We start from the raw sequence: 27106 nt of genomic DNA, 5'->3' as shown, positions 1-27106 counted from the left end.
TCCAGAACACAAATATATTAAGCTCCATCCCCACAAAGGTGAAAAATGTAAGTTTTCAAGTTGTAGCAAAGTTGTAGCTTAACTTCTCAATAATTTCTCAGCTGTAACTTTAGAGCATTAGTAGTGAAGGTGAGACGCTTACCTGGCACCACAGGGATCCCTCGCTTTGGAATTTTGCACAGGTGTGCTGTAATATGAGTGAGCTGTGAGTCCCCAGGTATAACTCTGGTCTGCAATGTCTGTGCGTTAATCATTCAGCAATGATCTGACATTTCCTGAGGAGCTTTCTTGAGATATGCACAGGCACACAGGATTACTGCATGATGCTTGGAACCCATTTCTTCCCTGGCTCTTGGCAATTCTGTTCATGCCTTACACAACAAGCTACTCAAGCACATTCAAGGGCATTCCCCAAGAAACAATATGCTAATTCTGCATCTCAAATTGCTGCCAGTTAAACAGGGTTCTGATGCACTTCGGCAGCACCCTGAAGAAAGAAACCCAAGCCAATGACATACACTGTTTAACCTAATGAATTATGCATCTGAAGGCAATGTGTCCTTATGGCCCTATGATGTTTCTTAGAAAATATGGGCTCCATAAGACAGAAAAAAATTGTGGGAGCATTAGAAGCAATGAATATCATACACAAGGCTCAAATTAATTATGACAAGTGGAATATGTCTGAATATCAGTTTATATACATTTTAGTAGATATCATCTTGTTTTTCATGTCTAAATAATCATTGCTAATCTAGATATTTTTTATCTTTTTCCTAATTATTCAATGACTCCTCTTTGTCTCATTGTCAGTGCTAGAACAACATTAGTTTTACTTGTTTGGACTATGAAATTCAAAATAATTTAATTATAATATATTTCTCATGTTTTTCAAATATATTAACCTATATAACCACAATAATATAAATGGAAGAAAACAAAATGAATAGCTTATTTTAGTTAAACCAGCATGTCTAATATTATATATATTATGTGCCTAAATAATAAGCTTAAGAAATGGCAGAGATACAAATACGCATTATTTGTGCATTTCCAAAGGAGTATAATTTTGAAGAAATAAAGAATACATAGAGTGTCACAGTATATTAAAATATACAATTCCTTAGGTTTAATTAGGAAAAAAATTAACAGACAATATTAATGTACCAATGTATAGACTGAATTTAATCAGATAAAGCTGGTAGGGTGAAGGAGACGAGTATGAATAAACATCATATGGAAGGGCAAAATAAATATTTGTTGCTGAATTAAAAACAATACTGAACTTTGATATCTCAAAGAAAACAGATGGCATACATGCTTGTTTCCACAGATAAAAATAGTTTTTGTTTTAACAAAACTCAAGATAGAAAGCAAGGGGCAAAACCTGGCCTCCATTTTTCATGAGGAACTCTTAGGAAGCTAACTCTCTTGGCACTGTATGGCTTTGACTGCCAGTTCATTCAGATGTTGGCAAGCTGAGCTCAGGGTGGGGTAGTGACTAGAGGACTTATGGCAATCAACAATGTGGTTTTTTTGAGGGAAGCAAACAGTAATGGTCACAGGGGTGCTGGCAATCTGTTAGCCTATAGGCTTCTCTTCCTAAGACAGCAAGAACTTCAAATTGTGAAGGAATCAGTGCAACCAGGATGCAGTATAACATTAAAGCAACGATTTCCAAACTTCAGCATGTATGAGGAGCTTGTAAAACTAACAATTCCTAGGCCCCATACCCTAAGACAAAGATTCAGTACCAGATGCAATGAGGTGCTGATAAGCATTCCAGATGATTCTGATGTATGCAATCTGTAGAACCCTGCATGGTAACGAAGCACACGGTCTTTTATAGTCAGTTAAGCCTGGATTAAAACACATTCATTTGATCTAAGACCTCAACAAATACTTAAGTTTGCACACAGTAAAGACAATATATTTCAGAGAAGTGACTATTAAGATCACACTATATACGGAAAGCACCTAGGTAAAGGCATACTAAATCTGTATCAAGGAGTGTTCTGTTAGAAAAGAGTTTTTTATAGACACAAGAATTCTAAAGGCAGATACGCAGTAAAGGGAAACCTGATTCTGCATTATCTACCAGAAGAGGATATGGGATTCTTGTGTGCAGAAGAACCTGTAGAGTCTGAAGTTTGTAAATGCTTCTATAATGGAAGCATGCAGATTTTTAGCCTAAATGCCACTGGAATATTATATGGTTATTATATGCCTCAAATTTTAAGCGACTGTGGCATAGCAAGAACTTGGCTACATTTTCAACATTAGCATGGTCTTCTCAGATGAAGCGAGTTTCTGGCAGCTGTGTGCCCCTCTGGGAGCCCAGGGGCAAAGGGGAGGCCATATACTACCTATCTTTTCCTGCTGTGGAGAGCCCCTGTTCCATTAATTTCAGGATACTTGTTAAATAAATCAGGGACTTTCTATAGGTTTGTATGATCTTTTCCCGGCAGTCCATAGCCCACCTAAAATGCTGCATATGTGGCAGCACCAGCTGCGATATATTTTGTGCACAATTTGGTAATGGAGGACTAGAAACACCATCACTCACTCATTCTGCGCAGTGGCCTGATTATTCTGCTCACTGGGTTATCCAGTGGTGACAATTCTTTCTCTTGGGGTAAATCAAAGAGAAAAATGTGTCCTGTCTCAGGAGAGAACAAATCAAAACCAAGTAACACCAAGCACTCCAACTTAGTCTATGATTTGGTTTTACTAGAAGCGTATTTAAATATTTGGGAATAGGTATTATAGAAGGAGGATGTCATCATTTTTATTTATCAAAAAGTACTATTAACATTGACTCTACACCTACACATGATGAGGATTTAGATAACTAATAGGGTATTTTTTTTCAAGGCCAATAGGAAGATAAAATAACTATGGAATACTCCTTTATATTTATAAGCCTAAGAGGAACCAGAAGTTCATTTTGTGCCTCCTAAAACTATTACAGAAACATGGACACTTATTCAATGTCATCAAAAATCATTCTTGGATGAAGCTGATGCAGACTGAGGGAACAGACAGTGCTCATCTATAGCCTTTCAACCATGGTGAGTTCAGAATGAAGCTCCCTCATTGCTAGATCTTTGTGACGTTCTATACTCTCTCATTCTTGCTTTCTCTCAAATTCTCAGCTTGAGTTTTGCCTTCATTCCTATCTCCAAATTCAAGATTTAAACCTTTCAACCTCAAACCGAGAATAAGGAATGAGGCTGTGAGCTGCCTTATGTAGGAGGCCTGCGACTAAGGATGCAGACATCTTGGATGTTGTTTCTGTGTGGGGGCCAGAGCTACGGGACATGTGTAGGTAACGCTGGTGAAAGCAGAGCTGGGCTAAGCCAGACTGGAGGCTGAGGCGAAGGAAATGCCAGTCCTGTGGACCTTGCCTTTATTTAATATTTTGAGGTTTTGTTCATCAGGAAATTTTGGATAAATTCTGATTTTTAAAAATACTGCCTAAATTTTTATTTCACCTTAATTATTGAGTTTTTTTCTTACCACCTTAAATTTTGTGCATAAGGCAAGTGGCACACTTGCCTCACCCTGGCCCCACCATATGTGAAAGCCTTGCAAAATATAAGGTATTTAACTAGGTGTGTACACAGGTAGGTCATGTAAATATACAAAAAGGGAAAAAAAGGATGGGACTCACAGTTTTTGAGAACCTACTACATGTATGCCAGGCATCGTTTGTTTATGCATATGCATGCATGCACACACACACATACACACACACACAAATAATATGTATGTGTATTCGTATTTAATCCTGTGAATTGCATTACATTTTATAGATAAAGTGAGGAAAGCTCAAAGAGGTAATTTACCCAAAGTTGCAGAGCTGACGGGTCAAAGGCAGGAGGTGAATAGAAGTGAGAGAAAGTAATCTATTTATGAATTAAGATAGTACTTTTTTATAAACCAATAAACTACTAGTAATAGTTATTACTGCCTTTGGGAAATGCAGCAAAATATCATTTAATATTGCATTACTAAATAGCAATACTGTTCTTGCCTCTTTCATGGAGATTAAAAATATAAATTTGATGCCCTGAATTTAAGTTTCTAGAGGTATCTTTTAAAAATCATACATGATTTCATTGGTTTCAGTTGCTTTCTCAAGTTTTTAGTTTGAATTACTGCTTTTTAAGTAGTTTTTTCTGTGTATTTTAGTAATATTTCATGAACTATGAGATGGGAGTTAAATATTTAAATGTCAGACAGCTTCAGAGGTAAAGTATTTTTCTATCAATCAGTACTTGAGAAAGCTGTATGGGTTAGAGGCAAGATCAGGGAAATCAATATTAATTATTTATGTTGCCCTTCTTGTCATGGTGAAATAAGTATTATTGAATGACGTGATGGTTAAGTAGGTATGTGCTGGGGTTTAAGAAAGGACATGAATATCTATTATCATATTTTTATGCATGACTACTTGCAGGAATGGAATAAATATTTGCTAACAACATAACAGCAAAGAGATTTGTGCAGAGAAAGAGGAAAGGAAGAAATATCCACAGTCAATACAAAAGCAGGCTCATATACATGAATACCAGTGCTAGGAAAGGTCAGCAAGGCTAACAAAGAGTTAACATGATACCAATTATGTAAAGAAATGCATTATAGAATTACAGCTAAATCAAATTCTATTCATCTAAAATTTAAAAATATGCATTAAAATGTTTATGAATAAACCAAATATTAAATGAACTCAAGGTCTTATTTTATACTTATAGTTTAATTTTTAATATTTTCAAAGGTATTTTGAATGCAGCAAGTTGATAGGGTAAAAAATTAGTACTAGGAAGCAGGCAGTCTTGGTTTTAGAAAATCATTTGTCTCTTCTAATTTATGACTTGGGAGAGTTATTTAACTTATCTAAGCCCCATTGCTCTTGTATTATTGTGTATAATGTCAGCTGCTTTATAGGATGGTTGTGAGTATTAATGAGATAATAGATATAAAGTTCCAAGTATAAAAAAGTTCTGGCCGGGTGGGGTGGCTCATGCCTGTAATCCCAGCACTTTGGGAGGTTGGGGTGGATGGATCACCTGAGGCCAGGAGTTCGAGACCAGCTTGACCAACATGGTGAAACCCCGTCTCTATTAAAAATGCAAAAATTAGCTGGGCGTGGTGGTGCACGCCTGTAATCCCAGCTACTCGGAAGGCTGAGACAGGAGAATTGCCTGAACCAGGGAGGTGGAGGTTGCAGTGAGCCGAGATTGCACCATTGCACTCCAGGCTGGGCAATAAGAGTGAAACTCCATCTTGGGGAGGAAAAAAAAAAAGTTCCAAGTATAGTATTTGGAACATATCAATTTATTGAATAATAAATGTTAGACCTAACTGTTTTTATTATTGTGTTTGTGGAAGCAAAGGAATAGTATTTTGGAACAAATATCTGACCCATAGAAATAACTACCCATACCTTGCAAACATGGAATAGTAAAAACATTTTATAATTTTTCTTGTTTCCTAAATAAGTAATACTTGCAGAACTAAACTGGGAAGGAAATCAATTTTAATATGCAAGTAAGGCCATATTTAAAATTGATCACTGCCATTATAATTAATGAAAAACACAAGAGAAATGATTTTTTTCTAAATGTAAAGGATTTACCATTTACATGAAATAACTTCATCAAACATATTGTTTTTCAGTTTAGCAAGAGCAATAAATTATTGACCAAGAAGAAACATTTAAGCAAAAAGTGCTTTAGGTAACATGTTAAAAGTGAAAATTACAGAGTTGCATTAGTCATTTTTATTAATAATTACAATGTCATTATTAGAGTATTATATATTGTTAGAAGCTACAGAAAATAGTATAATAGTAATATGTAGTACAAAAAAATGGAGATTAGAAGTCTTTTTGTAATTGGAAACTATTTTACCCAGCATATGCGTATGGGATTCCTCAAGTTTACAGCTGGTCAAGGTTGGCAAAATATGGTAGTAAAGAAGATGGCTTTGGGGTCAGTACATTGGGTTCCAATTCCAGCCTCACCCTTGTGAGCTAATGAATCTTGAATGTTACTTAACATCTTCATTATTTTTCCCTTCTTTATAAAAATGGGATAACTAAATTATCAACCTCATAATACTACTGTGAGATTTAACTAAGCTTATGCAGTTACCAGGTGCCAGACTGTTAATAAGAGTTCAATAGATGGTAGCTGAAAGGATGTCTATTCTACTAACTGGAATGGTAGATTTATTTTTAGAATAATCAAAATTAAGTAATTTTCTATCTAAATGTTAAATCTAAAAATCCACGATTTATTCTAACATAGACATCTTTTCCAATCTAAACTTCTAAGCTGAACTCAACCCAACTCCTTTCAGGCATTCAAGAAATTTTTAGGCAATGTTGTCTCAAGCTGCCCTTCTGGGAGTCAAAGAGCACTGAGTTGACTTGGAGTGAAAGCTTGCCACTTTGATTTGCTTCTCCAAGTTCAAACAACAAAAGCTTTTAATTAGCAGCTTATTTTAATTACTCTTGCAAGGATCTTATTTGTTCAGAAATTCAACCACACTTAAGGGCACCAGAATCTTTCAATCCTCCTACTTCTGTCAAGAGAAAAAGCACGCATTCACCATCATTGCCCCCTGTTTCCTGTGGCCCTAAAAGTAAACGCATGGAGTTGAATAAGCTGATGTTCCAATGAGTGCCTTTTACTATCGAAAGCAAGATGCTCCTGTAAATCATCCAAGTCTGTCATTCTTCCTCATCACAGAATAAATCTGGAGTAACCTACTTTACAAGTATCCAAAAGGCTTCCCAAGTAGCTTGTAATTTTTTCATAGGATTTTCCCCTCTTAAGTGCAAGCCTGTTTCATATTTATTTATCTTGTCAGGGACACCAATAATGAATAAATAATTTATGAACTATTGAAACTGAGTCTTTACAATAGGAACATGGTAATTAAATAACATTTTATAAATGCATTGACTAGCATGATATTAGAAGTCCTGGCTCACTTTCCCACCCTACCCTTATTGAGATATAATTGACAAATAAAAGTGTATGCACTGTTCTCACTCATAGGTGGGAATTGAACAATGAGAACACATGGACACAGGAAGGGGAACATCACACACTGGGGACTGTTGTGGGATGGGGGGAGGGGGGAGGGATAGCATTAGGAGATATACCTAATGCTAAATGACGAGTTAATGGGTGCAGCACACCAACATGGCACATGTATACATATGTAACAAACCTGCACGTTGTGCACATGTATGCTAAAACTTAAAGTATAATAATAATAAAAAAAGTATATGCACTTAATGTGTACAACATGATATTTTAGTACATATATATAGTGAAATAATTACCACAATCAAGTTAGTTAACACATCGTTGCCATTTGTGTGTGTGTGTATGTGTGTGGTGAGAACATTTAAGATCTACTTTCTTTGCAAATTTCAAGTGTACAATACAATATTATTATCTATAGTTACCATGCTATACATTAGATCCCCAGAACTTATTCATCTTATAATGGAAAGTTTGCACCCTTAGACCAACATCTCCTTATTTTCTCCATCTCCAGGTGGCCCCTGGAGACCACCATTCTACTCTATTAGAATGTCTTAAACTTCTCATAATGCCCAGCCCTGTGTTAGGCATGGAATTGATACCCATCGAGCCCTTGTTACTTATTTGTTAGTGTCTGAGGTAAGCTTAGAATAATTTTATACTTACCAAGAAATAAAATTTAAATGTAGGTAGACTTAAGGGATGAGACAGAAATAAATATTAACCAAGTAACATACTATTAAAAAACTTGAATGCATACCAAAGGAGCATTCTAGTATATTCTAGTACTAGCGATGTCTTTGAAAGTTCAATTTCCTACTTTTATGAAACTGATCAAATCTTGCTATGTACCAGTCATCAGGGTGTGATAAAGTACAAAATCTTCATTGTTAGCCTGACATTTTCATTCAGCTTCTGCTGAATACCCAGTCAATTCTTCAAGCATTCAGAAAAATGTTCCTCAGCTTTTACCTTGTAATTTTGATGATGCTATACATCTCACAATCAAACAGAAATTGTCAGATCTCCTTTTCTTTTATAGTAATTCAAATATGCCTTTGTAAACCTAGATTCCTTACATTGATTGAGGAAAATGATTTATTAGTTTTTTTCCATGCTTCCATATTCTCAGTAAATGAATATGTAATTATCCAGTTTGCATATACACAACATAGTTTTAAAACTTTTACACTTAAAGTAAAGGCAGATTTGGTTTGACACCCAGTAACAAGAAAAACAGTGTATGAGATTTGAGGCAATTTACTGAGTCACAGGGAAATCAGAATATGGACTTTTTATTGGAAAGAGTGGCAGAAAATTGCCACATGACCAGCACTTCAAGATTCAAGAATAACAGATAAAATCTGATATATGAAGCCTGCAATCTATGGACACAGATGACTGCCAAATCTATAATTCTATCTAGGCCTTTCTCCTCAATTCTGACCTGTTCACTGGAGATTTAGAGCAGGAGTTCTGCTATCTCTTCAAACTCCTAACTTTCTGAAATTGTGTTGATAATTTTTTCCTTCCCAAACCGGTTGCTCTGTTCAACTTTCATATTTCTGTCAACAATATAATCATTTCCCAGTCACCAGGATGCAAGAGCAAAGTTTAATTTTTTTTGTAATTGTACCTGCCATTAAGTTCTGTGGTTTTTCTTCCATATTGTCTTTTATGCATATCTCTTTTTCATTCTGGTTGGTTTCTCCCAAGTTTAGGTCTGTCATCTCATCATTAGAGGTAGCAATGCCAAGGAAGAAATGTACATTTTAAAGCCTTTTAATTTTTTTGGATACATAATATTTGTAAATATCTACAGGGTATAGGTGATATTTTGATACATGCATACAAGGTATAATTATCCAAACAGGGTATTTAGGATATCCATTACCTTAAGCATTTATCTTTTCTTTGCATTTTAAATCTTCTCTTGTAGTTTTTGTGTTTTTTGAGACAGGGTCTCACTCTGACACCCAGGCTGGAGTGCAGTGGCACCATCTAGGCTCACTGCAGCCTTGACCTCCTGGGCTTAAGTGATTCTCCCACCTCGGCCTCCCAAAGTGCAGGGATTACAGGTGTGAGCCACTGCACCTGACCCTCTTCTAGCAATTTTGAAATATACAACACACAATATACAGTTTTTAACTATGGTTACCTTAGTGTGCTATCAAACACAAGAACTTACTCCTTCTATCTATCTATCTATCTCTTTAACTACCCTCTCTTCATCCCACCCTGACCACCACATTCCAAGCCTCTAGTAACTATCATTCTATTCTCTTCCTCCATGAGAGAAACTTTTTAGCTTCCACATATGAGTGAGAACATGTGATATTTATCTTTCTGCTTCTGGTTTATTTCACTTGACAATGACCTTCAGCTCCATCCATGTTGCTGCAAATGACAGGATTTTATTATTTTTTATGGCTATATAGTATTTCATTGTGTATATATACCACATATTCTTTATTCATCCAATGATGAACACTTAGGTTGATTCAATATCTTGGCTATTGTGAATAGTACTGCAATAAATATGGGAATCCAGGTATCCCTTTGATATACTGATTTCCTTTCATTTCGATAGCTACCCAGTATTGAGATTGCTGGATCTCATGGTAGCTCTATTTTCAGGGTCTTTTTTTTTTTTTTTTTTTTGAGAAAACTCCATATTGTTGACCATATGGGCTATTCTTATTTACATTCCCATAAACAATGTATGAGAGTTCCACATCCTCACCAGCCCTTGTTATTGTCTTTTTGATAACAGACATCCTAACCGGGTTAAGATGATTTTATTGCGGCTTTTACTTGCATTTGTCTGATGATTAGTGACGTTTAGCATTTTTTCATATACTTGGCCATTTGCATTTTTTTTTTTTTTTTTTGAGACGGAATCTTGCTCTGTCGCTCAGGCTGGAGTGCAGTGGTGCGATCTTGGCTCACTGCAACCTCCATTTCGCAGGTTCAAACGATTCTCCTGCCTCAGCCTCCTGAGTAGCTGGGACGACAGGCACGTGCCACCATACCAGGCTAATTTTTGTATGTTTAGTACAGACGGGGTTTCACCTTGTTGGTCAGGTTTGCCTCGAATTTCTGACCTCGTGATCCACCCACCTTGGCCTCCCAAAGTGCTGGGATTAGAGGTGTGAGCCACCACTCTCGGCCTGTATGTCTTCTTTTGAGAAATGTTTATTCAGTCCTTTGCATACTTTTTAATGGGGTTATTCCTTTATTTTTTCTGTTTAGTTGTAACAAAGTCTTTAATAACAATTTCTAATAGGAAGAAAACTCACTCTGGTTAACCACACTCCATGGTATTGCAGCATTTAACTATAGAAACTCAAAAGAAACAAAATGTGATCTTTAACTCAAAAGGAATAAAAAACTTCAACTAAATTATCATAGCTCCATACATGTATAGCTAACTTCCTGCCTCCTCTGTCTTCTCTTTACTCGAATTAACCACATTCTTTCATCATACTCATATTCCTATTAGTTTTTCATATTTCTGATTTGTAAAATGGGCTGTTCAAAGTGATTTATTGTTCTTAACTTTCCATAGAAAAACAGTCAAAATAAATATATTATCAGTATAGATTTGTTTTAGAAATTGAATTTTATGGCATTTGCATTTTTAATGTCAGTGAATATATAAGTTGACTCATTGATGGTCTTCTATGTGTTAGCACTTGGCTTATAACACATCTGATTATACATGCTGTCTTATTAGCTTAAAACTTAATTAAATTGTATATGAAAATTAAAGTTCAATCAAGCATTTCAGAGACCCAAAATTTTCTCTGAAGAAACCTAGGATTGATCAGAACATAATTATGGAAGTCCCTAAAGTACATCATCTCTAAGGAGCTTCCCATATGTAATATTTTCTGATTTTTAAGTTATCACAACACACACACACAAAACAAACAAACAAACAAATAAACCCTTGTTGAAGGAATAAGGGACAGAGTTATGAAAAACACTGAAAAAAATTTAACAACTTTTAAGAATTTAGAGTTAGACCTTATAGGGCCACCACCCTCTCTAAAAAACTTTATAGATTAAGGGAAATACCTAATGTAGATGACGGGTTGGTGGGTGCAGCAAACCACCATGGCACATGTATACCTATGTAACAAACCTGCACGTTCTGCACATGTATCCCAGAACTTAAAGTGTAATAAAACAGTGGGCAAAGAAAAAAAAAAGAGAAAACACACATGCACACATTTGCATGTTAGCAGAAGTTCCTTTATTAAAAAAAAAGAAATTGAGTAGCAGAAAGAAGTGAAATAATTTGCACAGAGTAACTCAAAAAATGGTTGTAATGCAGTGGGATTACAATTTACTTCCAAATCCCTGTTCAATGCCCTGTCTCATGCTCAACTGGATTGAATATCACTATTATAATGTTTATTTGTTTTGCTTTGCCCTGTAGATGTGTGTTAAGAACTATGAAGGGACTGAGGTTCTGACCTACTTGTAAGCTAACAAGTTAGCCTGCTATAAATTCATGGATGCTAGCAGAAGACATGAGACTCCTGGTTCAAAGACAAAGGACCAAATTATTTATGACATAACAAGCAGCATGAGCTTTATATTTGTGCAAGTTCCCCTTGACACCCCAAGTCCCAAATCCCATGCGGGTAATTATGGCATGGCCCAAGCAGATGATGTTCACATAATGGGTTGAAGTTAGAACTGAGAAATCCTAGTCTTAGAAAATCCAAATCTTATAAAAGATGCAAACAAATGAACCTGATCTTTGCTCCAAATTTCTAGCTTCCAAAGCTCTTTGCCATACAAAATTTCTTGAATATATTATCTGGAATCAAGGCAGACAATTCCTGTGCTCTCAAGATGTTTGGAAACAGACATCCATGGAGAACTGCTTATAACAATACGACGGTGAGACTCAGAGAGTTTAGAGATGGTGGACAATATAATGCATAGGATGGCAAATGATATTAAGAAGGTAGTTATTATTCCTCGATTAACTGTGTGTTCCAGTTTGCTCATAGAAAAGCCTGGACAAAGCCTGCTATAGATCAACTAATACTTTTAAATTTGTTTTAGCACCTCCTCTCTCAAAAGTGTCTCATATGAATACATATATAATCACTCAGTTACAGCTCACTGTGAAAAAACACTTTATTCCTGAAAAAATATTCTTTCCAGATGAGCATAAAAATTATTCTTTGGTGGCTATAACTGTATACCCCAAATTCCTGCTGAAACTTAGCAAATTTTCCATGTTTTTATGTACAATGAAAAAAGTTTACTTGCTTTTATAAAGGTTTCTGATAAAGATCTGCAAACTTTTAATCTAAAAATGTTACTTTTTTTGTATATGTGTAATTCTCTCCATCTGGCCATTTGCAGAGGTCTTTACCATTTTCAAAATAATACATCTCTGTAAATGTTTATAATATACCCATATTCGAATCATCTTTGTTATAACTTTACATTCCATGGAAGCACTATGACTTAAATGGAATTTTATACATTTATACTTAGATTTACTATATTAAAAGCCACCGCCTCCTCCCCAACCCTGATTTTCTGGTTCTGGTTTGATGATAAAAGGTACTGGTAAGTCTCTTGATTTAAAATGCAAAATTTAACTCAGAGATTCTTAACCATTTTGAACTCTTAGCACACTTTCAAGTACTAAGTCTTTGCTGACACTCATACTTAGTGGGGTTAAAATACTCAAATATGGTGAATGAGGCAGCAAATTTTGCAACGTAATCCCTCCTAGAGTACATCAATATTTCTACAAAGCTTTAGAAAATTGCATCCATGGTCAATACACTACTCAATTGATCTTCTTTCAACAGTGACTCTTCCTTTCAGTAGAACTTTTATCAGCTTGACTGTGCTCTTTCATAGACCCATGAGGGAAAGTTTTATGGGTCTATTGAGTATTTGATCCTTCTTTGGCTTAGCATGCATCTATGCCTTTTATCTTCTGCTCATAGCAAACTGAGTTCTGTTTTCCATTGCATCTCATAGCCTTTCTGCTGAAAATATCATCTGATGAGCATCACCTTAATAGCATGTGTATTTAGTATTAGCAAAAATGATTTTATACATTGCTAAAATAAAAGCATAATAAAACAAAAATTGCAAAGGCTTTATGAGTCATGCCACACCAATTATTGCAGTCCTTTGGTTAACAACGCATTTTTAAAAATTTTCACCAAAGTATACACATAAAGCTAAAGGAGAGGGAAGGGATACCATCAGGAGGGTCTGGGGGACTGTAACCCAAGGCCATGCTCCTCTAACATAAAATGACACTGATTCTTTAAGGTTTTGTTCTATAAAATATAAATATATATATTTTGTTTTGTCTTATATCTACACTTTTTGAAACACAAACACAAAATTCTAGTAAGAATAGCATATAGAAATCATGTAGAAATCAAAAGTGTTCAGGGAATTACCAGTAAGTCCAGCTTGGCTCAAGGAGTAGGAAGAACTGACAGGAAGAGAAGTTAGTAAGGTAAGTATGATAATAATGGATTTTTAAAATTAATTTATTTTTTATTATACTTCAAGTTCAGGGATACATGTGCAGAACGTGCAGGTTTATTACATAGGTATACACGTGCCATGGTGGTTTGTTGCACCCATCAACTCAGTAATGGGTTTTTATGTTCTATAAAGAAATTGGGATTTTATCAAATTTTGCAGGGGCATGTTGATGATTTTAATAGGGTATCAACAAAATCAGAAGTTCTAGGAAAATCTGCCAGGTTTTCCTTGCAACTTGAGTGCACCATGCCTGAAAAGCATAGACTTTAAACATAAGCGTGTTCAGCTGTAACTCAGAAGAGGAAGGGAGATCCAAGATTTGTTCTTTCTATCTATGTGTCTGTCTATCTATCTATGTATCTATCTATCATCTATCTATCTATCTACCTGTCTATCTTTTTTTGTTTGTTTGTTTGAGACTGAATCTCATTCTGTCACCCAGGCTGGAGTGCTGTGGCTCACTGCAGCCGCAACCTCCTGGCTCAAACAGGTGCTCCCACCTCAGCCTCCTAAGTAGCTGGGACTACAAATGTGAGCCAGTACACCTGACTAATTTTTTCATTTTTAGAGAGACACGGTCTCCTTATGTTGCCCAGGCTGGTCTTGAACTACTGGGCTCAAGAGATCCTCCCCGTCTTGGCCTCCCAAAGTTCTGGGATTATAGGTGTGAGCCACTCTGCCCAGGCTATCTTTCTATCTATCTAATCTGTCTATCTAATTATCCATCTATGCACCCTTATTTGTTTTTATCTCTGTGTCCATCCACCCATCTACTTATCCACTCATCTATATTATGACTGTTTCTGTTTTTCTGTCTACCTAATTCATCCATCATGCATTTATTTACCTATCTACCCATCTATCTATCTATGATCTTTTTTATTATCAGCACAGGCATTCCATTTCCTAAACAGCTGAATTTAAACAACATTAAACAATATTAATCAACTTCTCCAACTTGATCCAACATGCATTCCTAAAGAAGGTCCCCTTCTATTTCTTGAAATAAAGACAAAGTAACCATTGTTTTCTAGGACTCCTATGAGCTTTTCGTCTTCTGTGTGGCTGGATAAAGACAGCTGGAAACAGAAACAGTCACACAAATGCAGGATGTTGGCAGCACATGAAAACAACAGACATGTTGAACTGCTATGTGACAGTCATTTTCATGTTCACTATTCTGCTCAGGCCTTAAGACAACGTTGTTCACTGCTTACTCATATTCTCACATCACTCCTCTGAGCTAGGTACTATCATTATTCCTATCTTACAACTGAGGAATCTGAGCTTTAGAAACATTAAGTAAGTTTCCCACATTCAGATGGCTGTTACCACCTACACTGGCTTCAAAACTCTTGCTCTTAAATATGACTAAGCTCTAGAACCACAATCTGTTTCGTAAGAACTGCCCATGTTTTTCACATCTTTTGCAACCAGTGCTATGTTAAGTCAAAGTCAGATTAAGTGTGGGCCAGTCAGGCATTTGCCAGAAAGCCAATGTGTGAAGGGCACTAAAATTTATTTTTGGAATGTTAGAAGATGGAGAAAATTGCATCTACTAGAGCTTGTTTATGCCTCTGGGAGGAACACTCTGATGAGCAACCTGGTTGAAGAGAGTGAAGCTCTAAAATTATGCTTAAGTAACAAATGCCACTTGTCTGCTTTCAGTGGAAGATCAGTCCAGATAATTCCTGGGTTTTCATTTTGTGGAATAAAATATGAAACTTTGGAGACACATTTTAACAGTGTGAGACAATAGATTAGATGCTGAGAGATGCTGCCAGAGACTCCCAAGTGTCTCTTCCTGGTGGGCTATGGTCCTACATAGGAGTCTCTCACCAATGTCAATGACATAAAATTGGAAACAAGTATGATGTGTTAATTCTCAAGTTGAAAGCCAGAGTTTTACTGAATTCAGTATAGACACCATAGGGTTGACAAATAAGCACAGAATTCACGTCACTGGTAAACCCTAATTTCAATCTTGAGTCCAAGACATAATAAGGGAGTCCCTACTCTCTAGTACCCCTTAAACCTGCTCACTTACTAATCCAGGACATCTAGGACACTGTCTTATTCTGGGTCTGAAAATAATTCTTACTAACACCATTTTGAGGTGTCCAGATAGATACTTTAAATGGGGTTATTTGACACTGCATATATAAATCCTCCAAAGTCGCTATTTCACTGGAGTTATTTAAGGGACAATTCTAGCATATTATTAAACACTTTTGGCTGGGTATGGTGGCTCACGCCTATAATCTCAGCACTTTGGGAGGCTGAGGTGGGTGGATCATGAGGTCAAGAGATCGAGACCATCCTGGCCAACATGGTGAAATCCCGTCTCTACTAAAAATACAAAAATTAGCTAGGTGTGGTGGCACATGCCTGCAGTCCCAGCTACTCTGGAGGCTGAGGCAGGAGAATTGTTTGCACCCGGGAGGCAGAGGTTGCAGTGAGCCAAGATCGTGCCACTGCACTCCAGCCTGGCAACAGAGCGAGACTCCGTCTCAAACAAAAACAAAAACAATACAAAACAAAACAAAAACCACTTTTATTAATGGCCATATATATGGGTTACATACTCAAGATATCAGCTATGTATTTTAAATGTGCTGATATTAATTTTTATCAGTCTCTGATACCTAATCAATTAGGACTTTGCTCTTCCAGAAGATAAGTCTTTAATATTCACTTTTCAGTAATCACTGCATTACCATTGAAATAATTATTGCTGAAGTTTTCTGCCATGACATACAGTAGTGCAGCAAAGAAAATCCATGGTCTCATGGAGCTTACTTTCTAATGGACTGAGAACGACACTAAATAAACAGATGTTACATTGCAAGAAGTGCTCTGAAGAAAATAAAGAAAAAACCAAATAAGGAAAGTAGTGATTGATGAGCCGGGGCACTTACTTCCTGCAGAGGTTAGGAAAGTCTTCTTTGATAAGGAGGCCTTTGTGCAAAGACATGAAGAAACTTGGGGGCTACCTGTTCCAGGAAGAGTGAATGTCATTTATTCAGGAATGTGATATGCCTATTAGCAAGCTGCATATTGATATTAGAGCAGTCAAAGTAAAAATATAGTTTTTATATTTTAAATTTTGTGTAAATATGCTGAGAACTCTGAGCTATTTTCTTTTTTTTCTTTTTTTTTTTGACAGGGGCTTGTTCTGTTGCCCAGGCTGGGGTGCAGTGGTGCAATCACAGCTCAGTGCAGTCTCCACCTCCCAGGATCAAGCAATCCTCCCACCTCAGCCACCTCCCATGTGGCTGGGATCACAGGCATGAGCCTCTACACACAGCTAATTTTCTTTTTTTTTTTTTTTGTAGAGACAGTGAGGGTCACACTATGTTTCCCAGGCTGGTCTTGAACTCCTGGGTTAAAGTGATCCTCCTGCCTTGGCCTCTCAAATTGCTGGGATTATAGGCACGTGCTACTGCGCCCAGCCTCTGAACATTTTTCTTTCTTTACAATGTTTGCCAAAGAAAAATAAAGTTCTGAAGTAGCAAGAAGAAAACAGAAAAATAAATAGGTACGTTATTTTCCATTTGCACAGTTTTTAATGGATTCTACCCATTCTTTTGAGGATTCTATGATTTAACCTTCTGTCATAAAGCAATCTGCTGAGCCCAAAGATGCTTATCAAAAAATGGATGGATTATTCGTCATGAGAAATAAAAAGACGCAAGGATGCATATGTTATACTGTAGTCCTACCAAACCAAACCAAACCAAACCAAACAAAACAAAACAAAACCCACAAGAGCAGAGAATGGAAAAAAAAAATTTGACATTCCAATTTTTTCCCCATCTCTCAATTTCCCTCCTTTCTTTCCTGGTTTCCTCCAGTCTTTTTTCCCCTTCATTTCATTTGAAACAAATGAAGCTCTTCAGTTATACTCAAATTACTCCATACTTGACTTTTTAAACCTTTATGGACTGGACATTTGACTAATAATATTAAAAAAAAGAGTAGAGATATAATTGTCTAGTTACCAAACATGAAATGACTTCATATATTGTTGTATATGTACAATACACACAACTACCACATGGAAGAGTCTTATTTTCTACTCATTTCCTACCATTTTTCTCCCAAAGAATCTAAGAATGTATCAGGTGATGATGACGATGAGGATGATGATAATGGCGATGGTGATGATGATAATGGTGATGATGATGATGATGATAATGGTGATGGTGATGATGATGGCAATGGTGATGATGATGATGATGGTGAGAGTAATACCCTGTTATTTATTGGGCACGCTTTTTTCCAGATTATCCGTATATTATCTATATTCTACCTCACGACAAGCCAAAGAAGAGTCGTAAGTTGTAATCTCAGAAGATTATGAGTTTGGTATCATAGTCCCTTTTCAGATAGGATAATATGTGATATTCTGATTCTGAGAGCTTTGGTATTGTCTCCAAGATCATACAGCAAGAAAGTTGTGAAGGGTATATTAAAACACTAGGCATCTATGTTCTTCCAATTACATCATGTTGGTGCTGGAGAACTTTTTCCCATGGCAGGCCACATAATTTTGAAAGGCAACCTACTTCTGGCTATGTTTAGGGCAGAGTCAAAATGTGTGAGTTAGAGGATAGCTTTTAGAGGATGAATTTTGATCAGCCATTTGCAAGAGGTTTTTCTTTTTGACAATTTTAATGTGGCTTATTTCAGGAAAACCTCATGGGGTTGTGACAAACATTGAATAGTTAGATGCAGGTTTTTGTCACAGTGCCTGGCGCATAGTATGTGCTTGATAAATGTTAGCCAAAAACACAAGAGCAATAACAAAACAGAAGCAGGGTGGGAAATATATTTCTCCTATTGGCATTAAAGAGTCTTTAATTAGCCTCCTCTTCACTTAAGGGGAAGAGTAAAGCTCTTTAAGACTTTTTTTTTTCTTTTTTGCTGATTTACTGGTCAATGAAATAAAGAACTAATATTCGTTAATTTTTAAAAAGCATTTCTGTTTATTCCATATTTATCAGGAATCATTAATTTGAGCTCATTCAGGTTTAACACCAGAAAATGGAAAACAGAACCTTTAGACACCTGCTGGCAATTAAGGAAATGTAAAATGCTTCAATTTTATTTTAGCCAGAGGAAAAAAGTATAATAAGGTTCTATGCACAACAGTATTGGATTTATGCAGTAAATGTGTTTCTAAATTGTAAGTAAACAAACTGCTTTCAATACAAGAATGCAGTGCTGTGGTTAAGAGCATAGCCTTGAACAAGTTACTCAATCCCTATCAGCCTCAGATTCCTCATCTTTAGAATGGAGATGATGTTAGTACCTAGAGGACCAAATGAAATAAACATTAGGTGTTTATTTTTAACATAGTTACCTATTTTGTTTCCTGGGTGACTTGCTTACCTGATTTCTGAGATGATAGCTAAACACACACACACACACACACACACACACACACACACACACACACATTGCATTTTTAGAGATACATGTAACAGAGTGTTACCGAGTACTGGACCCATTGATAGGAATTGTAATGCTGAGGCACCCAACTTAAAGCACATTTTTAGATAGATGGGCACTTAAGGTAGGTTCTGTCTAGAAATTCACTGGCTTCTGGTTTGCTTAGTGTTAGAGCCTACTAGAAACTTGCGGATAAAATGGTAAATTAGTTTGAAGCTTTTAAGAGATATTTTATTCTTTCCATCATAACTGAATTAAACATACAAGTTTCTGTGGGTGACTGTAGAACTTGTCTCCACAGAAAAGGTAAAATTCCCTTTTGTAAAACTAGGCTCTCTTCTCATTATCATTCTTCATTTTCAGTGAAACTGCTTTTAAAAATGATGGATGTTAATGATCACTTTACTTAGGAGGTGTCATCATTTATATAAAAAATAGAGCAAGTTGGATGAACAGTTAGAATTATAACTTGGAGGCTTAGGCAATATGGGGAAAATAAAAGCCATCTTTCTCCAAATAACTGAGAATTTATTATTTACTAAGAACTTGATGGAAACAAAGCATTACCTTAAAAATCATAATGCTCAAATATCTCTCACTCAAACTTACCAGACTCAATTTATAGGCAATAAAATGAATGGAACTTACTTTTGACCAGAAAAATGTGTCTTACTCATCACATTTGGAATCTGAATTAGGTATATTCCAGTTTAGTAATAGCTCAATTTATTGGAAATTTTTAATAACTAGTTAAATGTTCATGTGCATTTGAAATATGAATCTCTTTGTTGACTTCTTTCAAAGGAATTTCATATTTTTCTACAGTCTTTTATTTCTAATTATACGAGTGATGAAGAGTTTGAAGAAATGAGAGTGTACTCAAGACGTGCTAAAGATTTATAATTTGAAGACTCTTATAAATCTTGCCAGGAAATATGATAAACAGAAGACATCTACTTCAAAAAGTGCTGAAAGCAATGACAAGAGCAGAATATTTTCATTAATCTGTGTGGTTAAATTCAGCTTTTCTTAGTTCCCCTTTACCACAGAAGCAGGGCTTTTCACTTTTTTGTATATATCAGGCTATCTTGTATTAGGAACTTAATAAACACTAGTCAAATTGAATTACATCTACTATTTGTATATTATTCAATACATTGACAGGTTCTTGATATTTAAACAAATACAAGGCTTGAGTTCTCTATACAAGATCTGCCCTTAGGACATTAAAGACAATACTTGGGCTCCAGAATTTTATTTTTTGAAAGCATCTAATAAGAAAATTTCCTGTCTATTAGCACCTCTGGTGGCTCAGTACGCAAGTGCAGCCGACTCATTGCTCGTTAGCTGTCTCTGGCCTGACTTTATACCCACACTAACAAATGGGCATGGGAGCAGGTTATGGGGTGAGGGGGTGATTGTGGTTAGCAAGTCCTGAGTGGGGATAGAACAAAAGTGTAAAATTGAACCCTTTATTCAGAGGCTTTGCTTCTAGAATCAGAGAGAGGCTAGCAATGTTGAATAGCAGTCTGCCTTTCTTTTGAGATCTATTTGATGTTACTGAAAGCTTTCCCTACATTTTATTTAAGATTATTCATAAGATGTTAGAGGAAACCCAACAGACAAAGAAAACTTTCACCCTTGATTAGTATATGAGGCTATCTACTCCTGCAGAACAAAACATATTCAGATGCCAAGTCCAGCAATGGCTGGGAAGGAGGTGGCTTGAAGTGAGTCTCTTGGGAGTAAGACTCAGTCCCTACATTCTGGGTAGTGAGCAGTGTGTAAGTGGGCAATGGGATGCTCATGATTGGAAAATGGGTTTGCCAGAGGAGAAGGAAGACAGAAGGCAGGGGTTAGGAGTAATCTGAAGGAAGACAAACAGATTCCTAACCTGGACATATATATTCAGGTTACATATATGTATGTGATTGGTGATAGATGTATGAACATATGCATATATATACATATACAAATATGTGTATATATATACACGAATATGTGTGTGTATATATATACACGAATATGTGTGTGTATATATATATACAAATGTGTGTGTGTGTATATATATATATATATATACATACACAAATATGTGTATACATATGAACTTCCTTCAAGGTCAGGCACCTTGGGTTTCTAGGCTAACACTGGCTGTGCCATCATTAAAGTCACTGAACTGCTACATGCATTGGATTTTCAGCTGTAAAGCAGGGAATTTGGATTGGATGATGTCAACACTGCTTTGCAGCTGTAAGAATGAGACATTTAGGAACATCTTCTTAGAATTTAATCACATGAAACATCATATAACTTTTTGATAAACATACATTTTCATATAGATTTCTTTGTTTGATGCTTACAGTTCACTCAGCTGATCTACATAAGGGAAAAACCATGTTTTAGAGGATACTTTGCATAAGTTACATCATCCAAGTCCAGTTTTACTGAAAATGTGTTAGTTTTGATAACTTATATACTAAGAGTGTGAAACATTGACTGCTAAATAGAAATTCAAGAAAGATAAAAATCCTTGAAGCTGTTTTAAGCAGCTCTCCCTCTCAAATTTTGCATTTTTATATTTTTTTTAAATTTTAACTTTGATTTTAGGTACAGTAGGTATGGGTGCAGATTTGCTACATGGGAATATTACACCTAGGTAGTGAGCCTAGTGCCCAATAGGTAGTTTTTCAATCCATGCCTCCCTTTCTCTCTCCCCCTTTAGTAGTCCACAGTGTCTTATTGTTCCCATGTTTATGTCAATTTGTATTTTTATAACTGATATATAAATTAATTGCTCTGTCCTCTTGAATTGATTGGGTTCTCATCGCCACATACGAACATTCTGACTTGGGTAAATATATATATTTTTTTTCCTAAGCACAGGCCCATTTCTTTGTGTGGTGCTATTGCCCACAAGCAGCAGAACAGATAGGGAGCCAGGGAGCTGAATTCCTTGCTTCTGGGAGGCCTTCGCATGCAAATGTTAAGCTTGATTGGCTCCCTCAGTCTCTTGGATCCTGTTGTTCCACAGCAGGTCTTTAGGAGGCAGCTGGGACCTTCACTACATCTGGCTATACTGGGGATTAAGAAAAGAGGAAGGGAGATGATATTTTTCCCATCTGTGCCTTGGAGAATGCCTAATTAGCTTCTGTCCTTACTCAAGGGGAGAATAAAGCTATTTAAGTAATTTAGCTTAGAAAAAAAAAACTTATGAATTAATTCAGGAAGTAAAGGAATCTTCCAAAATGATTTGAAATGTTCCTCTTTGTTTCAGTGAGTCCTGGGTTTCTTGAGTTCATTTACAAGAATATCTTTCTTGCTGTCACGTCAACTCTATAGACATTTAGTTAACAAATTCCAAAATATAAGACCCTTACAAATTTTTGTAAGACTGGGTCAGAAAAGGATTTCTGGTGATAGTGACATTTACTGAATCTTAAAGGGTGAGGAGGAGTTAGATAGAAAAAGTGAAAGGGTAGATAAGAAGGACCTTCTCAGCTGAAGAAAAGTTATGACTAAAAAAAAAACACCTTATGTGAGAAAATATGTAAGGAGTTGTGTGTCTGGAGAAAAAAGTCAGGGGTCAAAAAACTGAAAAGCGGTGAAGTTTTATAGAAGAAAGCGTGAACCAGATCAAGGAGGGACTTGTTAGGAAGCTTGGCCTGTTTTCTCCAGGAAATGGAGAACCATTAAAGGTTTTTAAAAAGCAAAATGGCATACGTGCATTGTTTACTATTGACTTCTCCAGCAGTAGTATGGAGGACGAAGTTCAGGAGGCTAAAACTGAAGGCAGGAGGACCTGTTAAAAGTTCAGGCAGGAGATGATGATAGACACAATAAGAAGTTAGTGCGAGTGGAGAGGACAGGCACAGATTCTCTAGTTGCTTTTGTACATTATAGAGGAGATAAAATTTGTAGGAATATATTAGGGGTAATGGAGAAGAAGAAAACGACCAGCCCTTTCCTACTTTGGCTGGATGGTACCAGCAACCACGGAAGAATACAGGAAACATAGAGAATAGGGAATTCAAAAGTGGGTAAGTGAAGGATTATGTGTCTAGGGACAAGGAAGAGATGTTTAGTAGGCAGTTGGATATCTGGATCTGAAGTTGAGAAGAAAGGTAACAGTGGAAAATAATGGATTTGAGAGTAATCAGAGTATATAAGTAGCAATTGAAACCAAGTAAAGAGATGAGAACACCCAGGTGAATTACGTACCATAGAAAATTAGAGTGCTCAGGACAGGGAGCCTGTGGAACACAACATTTAAAGAGCTACCAGGGCACATTTGGTAAATTTCTTAACACCTGTAAAACTCAGATAATAACGACTTCATTTTGGCTTTGTGGAAACTAGAGGAGCTAACACATGTACAATGATTGACTAGATCAACATTGACATTCACTAAATGCTCCTCTTATTTCCTTTCTAATTTCTATACTAGTGCTGTTTGCTTTATTAAATGGTGGAGATGGTAAACTTGATTACTGTCATTTTAAACAACAAAAGCAGAAAAAGACAGTCTACCATTAGTTTTTACACCAAGATTAGCACAAGAAAATTGTATATAGACTTGAATGAAATGACTTGTCTATCCAAATTACATGAAAAATTTGTTCTTAATGTTACACTTGAAAAGTGTTTAACCTTATGATCATGCACAACCCAAACTTTGAAAAACCTAACCCAGTAGAGACTGCTGATTTCTTGAAACATCAGCTTCTATATTAAAATCATAGTTTTAGTGGAGTTCAATACATAACCAATAATTTTTAACCACACATGTTAAATGGCAAAATGATTCATTCTAATATGCTGTTCACAAGTACAAGGTAATGGGTTAAGTGATAATGTAGTTCAAGAAAAAAGGGTCTTATCAAACAACAGGCTAGATCAGCTCTAAAAAGATCAAATTATTTGATGGAATCAGCAAACAGAGAAAATAAGAGACAAGAGCAGGGAGGTCAAAAGGACCAAGGGGTTCCTTTCTCGGCTCTGTGCTATAGATTTGCTAATCCACGTGTCTAGCTCAGTACAAATTTATTTGGTAAACATAGCTATTTTAAATTGATGATAGCCATTTGTGGAAAATTTCTGAACATTTAGGCTCTAACCCTGGAACTCTGCAAATTATGAGTTTTAAGGTGTTACCCTAAGAATTATATAATTTCATACAAAAGTATTTATGACACTGCATTTATGATATCTGGCTACCACCAACAGTGCCATAAATAATATGACCTAGCTCTTACATGTGTTAATGATTGGTTTGAAAATCTTCTGTATGCAACCTATTTATTTTATATATATATATATATGATGTAATACACACACACACACACACACACACACACACACACACACACACAGCCTGTCCTGTGATCTGTCCTGTGGTAGAGGCAGGTGAGCTGTCTGTAGCTCTGCACCCCATGGGCAGAAGCTGGGGTCTATCAGGCCTGAAACTGTGGCTGCAGCTAACAGGAGATTGAGCACATCCATGCTCACATGTGGAAGCTTTTTCCTTGATTTGAGTTTACTCTTGAAGAGTGATGGTGTGGAACTGCAGTCAGCAGTCATCCACTGTGGAGTTGGTTGCTCCTTCTGAAATTGAAATAAATTGGCTGAGGGAATGTACAGAACAGCAGTTGGCGAATTTAACACGGAGCATTGTGGGCCCACACGGATAATGACTTCATTATATTAAAGCAGAGAAATGCAAAGTGAAAACCTGCTTAACAATACTGTATTTCTCAATACATATTGAGGCACCAAAAATGTAAACAGACCTTTTACATTTTAATTGTAGTAAAACTGAGTGAAGAAGGAATTTAATTAACCTATAAATGATTTTATTGGGACCACCATCTCTCACTAATCTGTCTTTGTATATTGCTGGTAGATTAATCTCTCCAGTAACAGGACTTTCAAGAAGGAACGCCTACACTCAAGAATTTAACTTTAGTTCAGAACAGAAAGGTGTTAAAATTTTGTACCATGGCTTCCTCATTAATTTTATTACCCAACAATCTCTACATCAATGCTTCTCTATTTGCAGAGCTGCTCGTGGATTTCAGAGGAGCCCAGATAGAATCTTACTTGCCCTCCTCACTGGAGGGGGAGAGGAGCAACTTGCCTACTCAGGCCTTCAGAGGTGAAATTCAGGATTTTGGTGTAGGCTCTGAGATATGTAGCTGAATGGAAAATTCTCCTTGACCTCCCAGAGCTCACAATTTAGCAGAAAGTGACAGAATACAGCAAATAGTTATCCTATAATAAAGTGAGTATAGCATACTATGAGAATTCAATATAGGTAAGGGCTAAATTGTTGTCTGCTTAGGGAAGAATATGGGAAAGACTGCTCTTGTAAATGGCAGAGGGCAAGCCAGGTAAAAGTGAACAAAGCATTCACTTTGGACTTTGAAATCTGAAGTTTGAATCCTTAGTTCACCCACGCTGGGCATGTTATATTAATACCCTATGCTGTGAGTTCCTCACTTATGAAGTAAGATACAAATAAGAGAGTGTTTTGCTTGATTAGAGATTTTGTGTGGATCCTAAGTCAACACCTCACCAACACATGCAGGAAATACTTTGCCTTCTTAATTTTCACCTATCTTTTCCTCCATTGAATGTTGTGTACATCCCTGCCAGTGTAAAACCCCAAGCACTTCTCCTACTGAACACTAATACCAATCCTAAATGTCTTTGTTAGGCTTTTTGGGCCACCATCCTCTGGCACTCCCAATAGACATAGTAGTACTAAGAACAACAAAAATATCAGCCATAGTAACTACAAACATGGGCTGAGGGCCAGTTTTCTTTACCACCTATTATTTGTTTTCCATTAATTATCTCAACTAATCCTACTCTAACCTATGAGGCAACCATCATGATTCCCATTTTAATGACAAGGTACTTGAAATTTAGAGAAGACAAATGATATTTCCAAGATCATCCAGCTAGTTAGTGACAGAACCAGGTATCAAACAAAGATCTAAGTTCAAAGGTTGTATGCTATCTTGTTCACATCATTAGAATCTACTTTGTTTGCTCATTATAGCTTGCAGGGTGTGGGGAAGTCAGAAATTTTATGAGAACTTACTGCATATTTGATTGACAGGCTAATGTCTGAAAAATCCTGTAGAAATATTCAAAGCAACCCTAAACTGTGGAAGGCATGCCCTGGAATGGAGCCTGGATGGCATGCTGAGCAATAAAGGAACATTTGACTGTGTTAAAATTTTACAAAGGATATCTGGCATTGCCCTGATTCCCAACAAAAATTAGTAATTATAATTAAAAAAAATTACTTAATATTCTACAATATCAGTGGTGAAAGCTGTGCTTACTTTATGGTTTCTGTGGAAAGAACAAGATGTTTTTGTGCAGAGGCAAGGTTACCTCCTGCTCTTAAAACACTATTTTTGATATTTCATTTAAGGGGGTTAAAAATTTGTCTAGGTAGTGCTGTCTTTCAGATGAAAATAAAAATATTGTGGCAAATAAATGAAAGGTTTTTCCTAAGTTCATAAGGGTAAAATTTGTTGTTTATGTATTGCTCAGATGCCATTCACTTGGGTTGAGGTGGTAGAAGTGAATTTTGAGAATTTAGCTGCATATGAACATGAGGAAACATTTAAGAAATGTATCATATAGGAAAAATATTTCTCACTATATAAGTGTGATTGAACCCTCTAGCTAACAAGAATAATTGTTGAATCTTCTCTTTAGATAGTTTCCTGGAATTATTTGCAACTCAGTCCTGCCCAGAGGTAATAAAAATGGACTAGACATGTTTTTGAAATTCCTTCCTGAGTTATAATTTTATGATATTCTAATAAATTTCAAGATGACTATGGGGAGTATGTTGTTCTACACAAGCTTTTTACTGCTACTGTGACTGTACAGTAATTGGAGATAATTTACTATTTTATGAGGCATAACAGAATAATTGCAGCATTTTCAACTTTAAAGAGAAAAGAGTGGGAGAGGTCTGGTCAGGATGATAAATGAGCACATTCTCCTGTGAATGTTTCCTT

The 27106-nt window shown here is 36.2% G+C and overlaps 1 protein-coding gene across 16 annotated transcripts in view; it reads right to left on the bottom strand.

The window, feature by feature from the left end:
* SYT1 (synaptotagmin 1) overlaps positions 1-27106 on the bottom strand; it is a 588627-nt gene that overhangs the window by 306476 nt on the left and 255045 nt on the right. The window contains exon 4 of one of the 16 annotated variants that reach the window (XM_063593556.1): positions 16529-16603. The exons of the other annotated variants lie outside the window; for them this stretch is intronic. The gene's annotated coding sequence lies outside the window, so the exon portion shown is untranslated. The remainder of the gene's footprint in view (positions 1-16528; positions 16604-27106) is intronic. 16 annotated transcript variants of the gene reach the window in all.

The sequence above is a fragment of the Pan paniscus genome, chromosome 10, assembly GCF_029289425.2.
Source record: "Pan paniscus chromosome 10, NHGRI_mPanPan1-v2.0_pri, whole genome shotgun sequence".
In the NCBI taxonomy this organism is placed as follows: Eukaryota; Metazoa; Chordata; class Mammalia; order Primates; family Hominidae; genus Pan; species Pan paniscus.
Note: the sequence above shows the minus strand (reverse complement) of the source record. Positions and strands in the feature narration are given on the sequence as shown.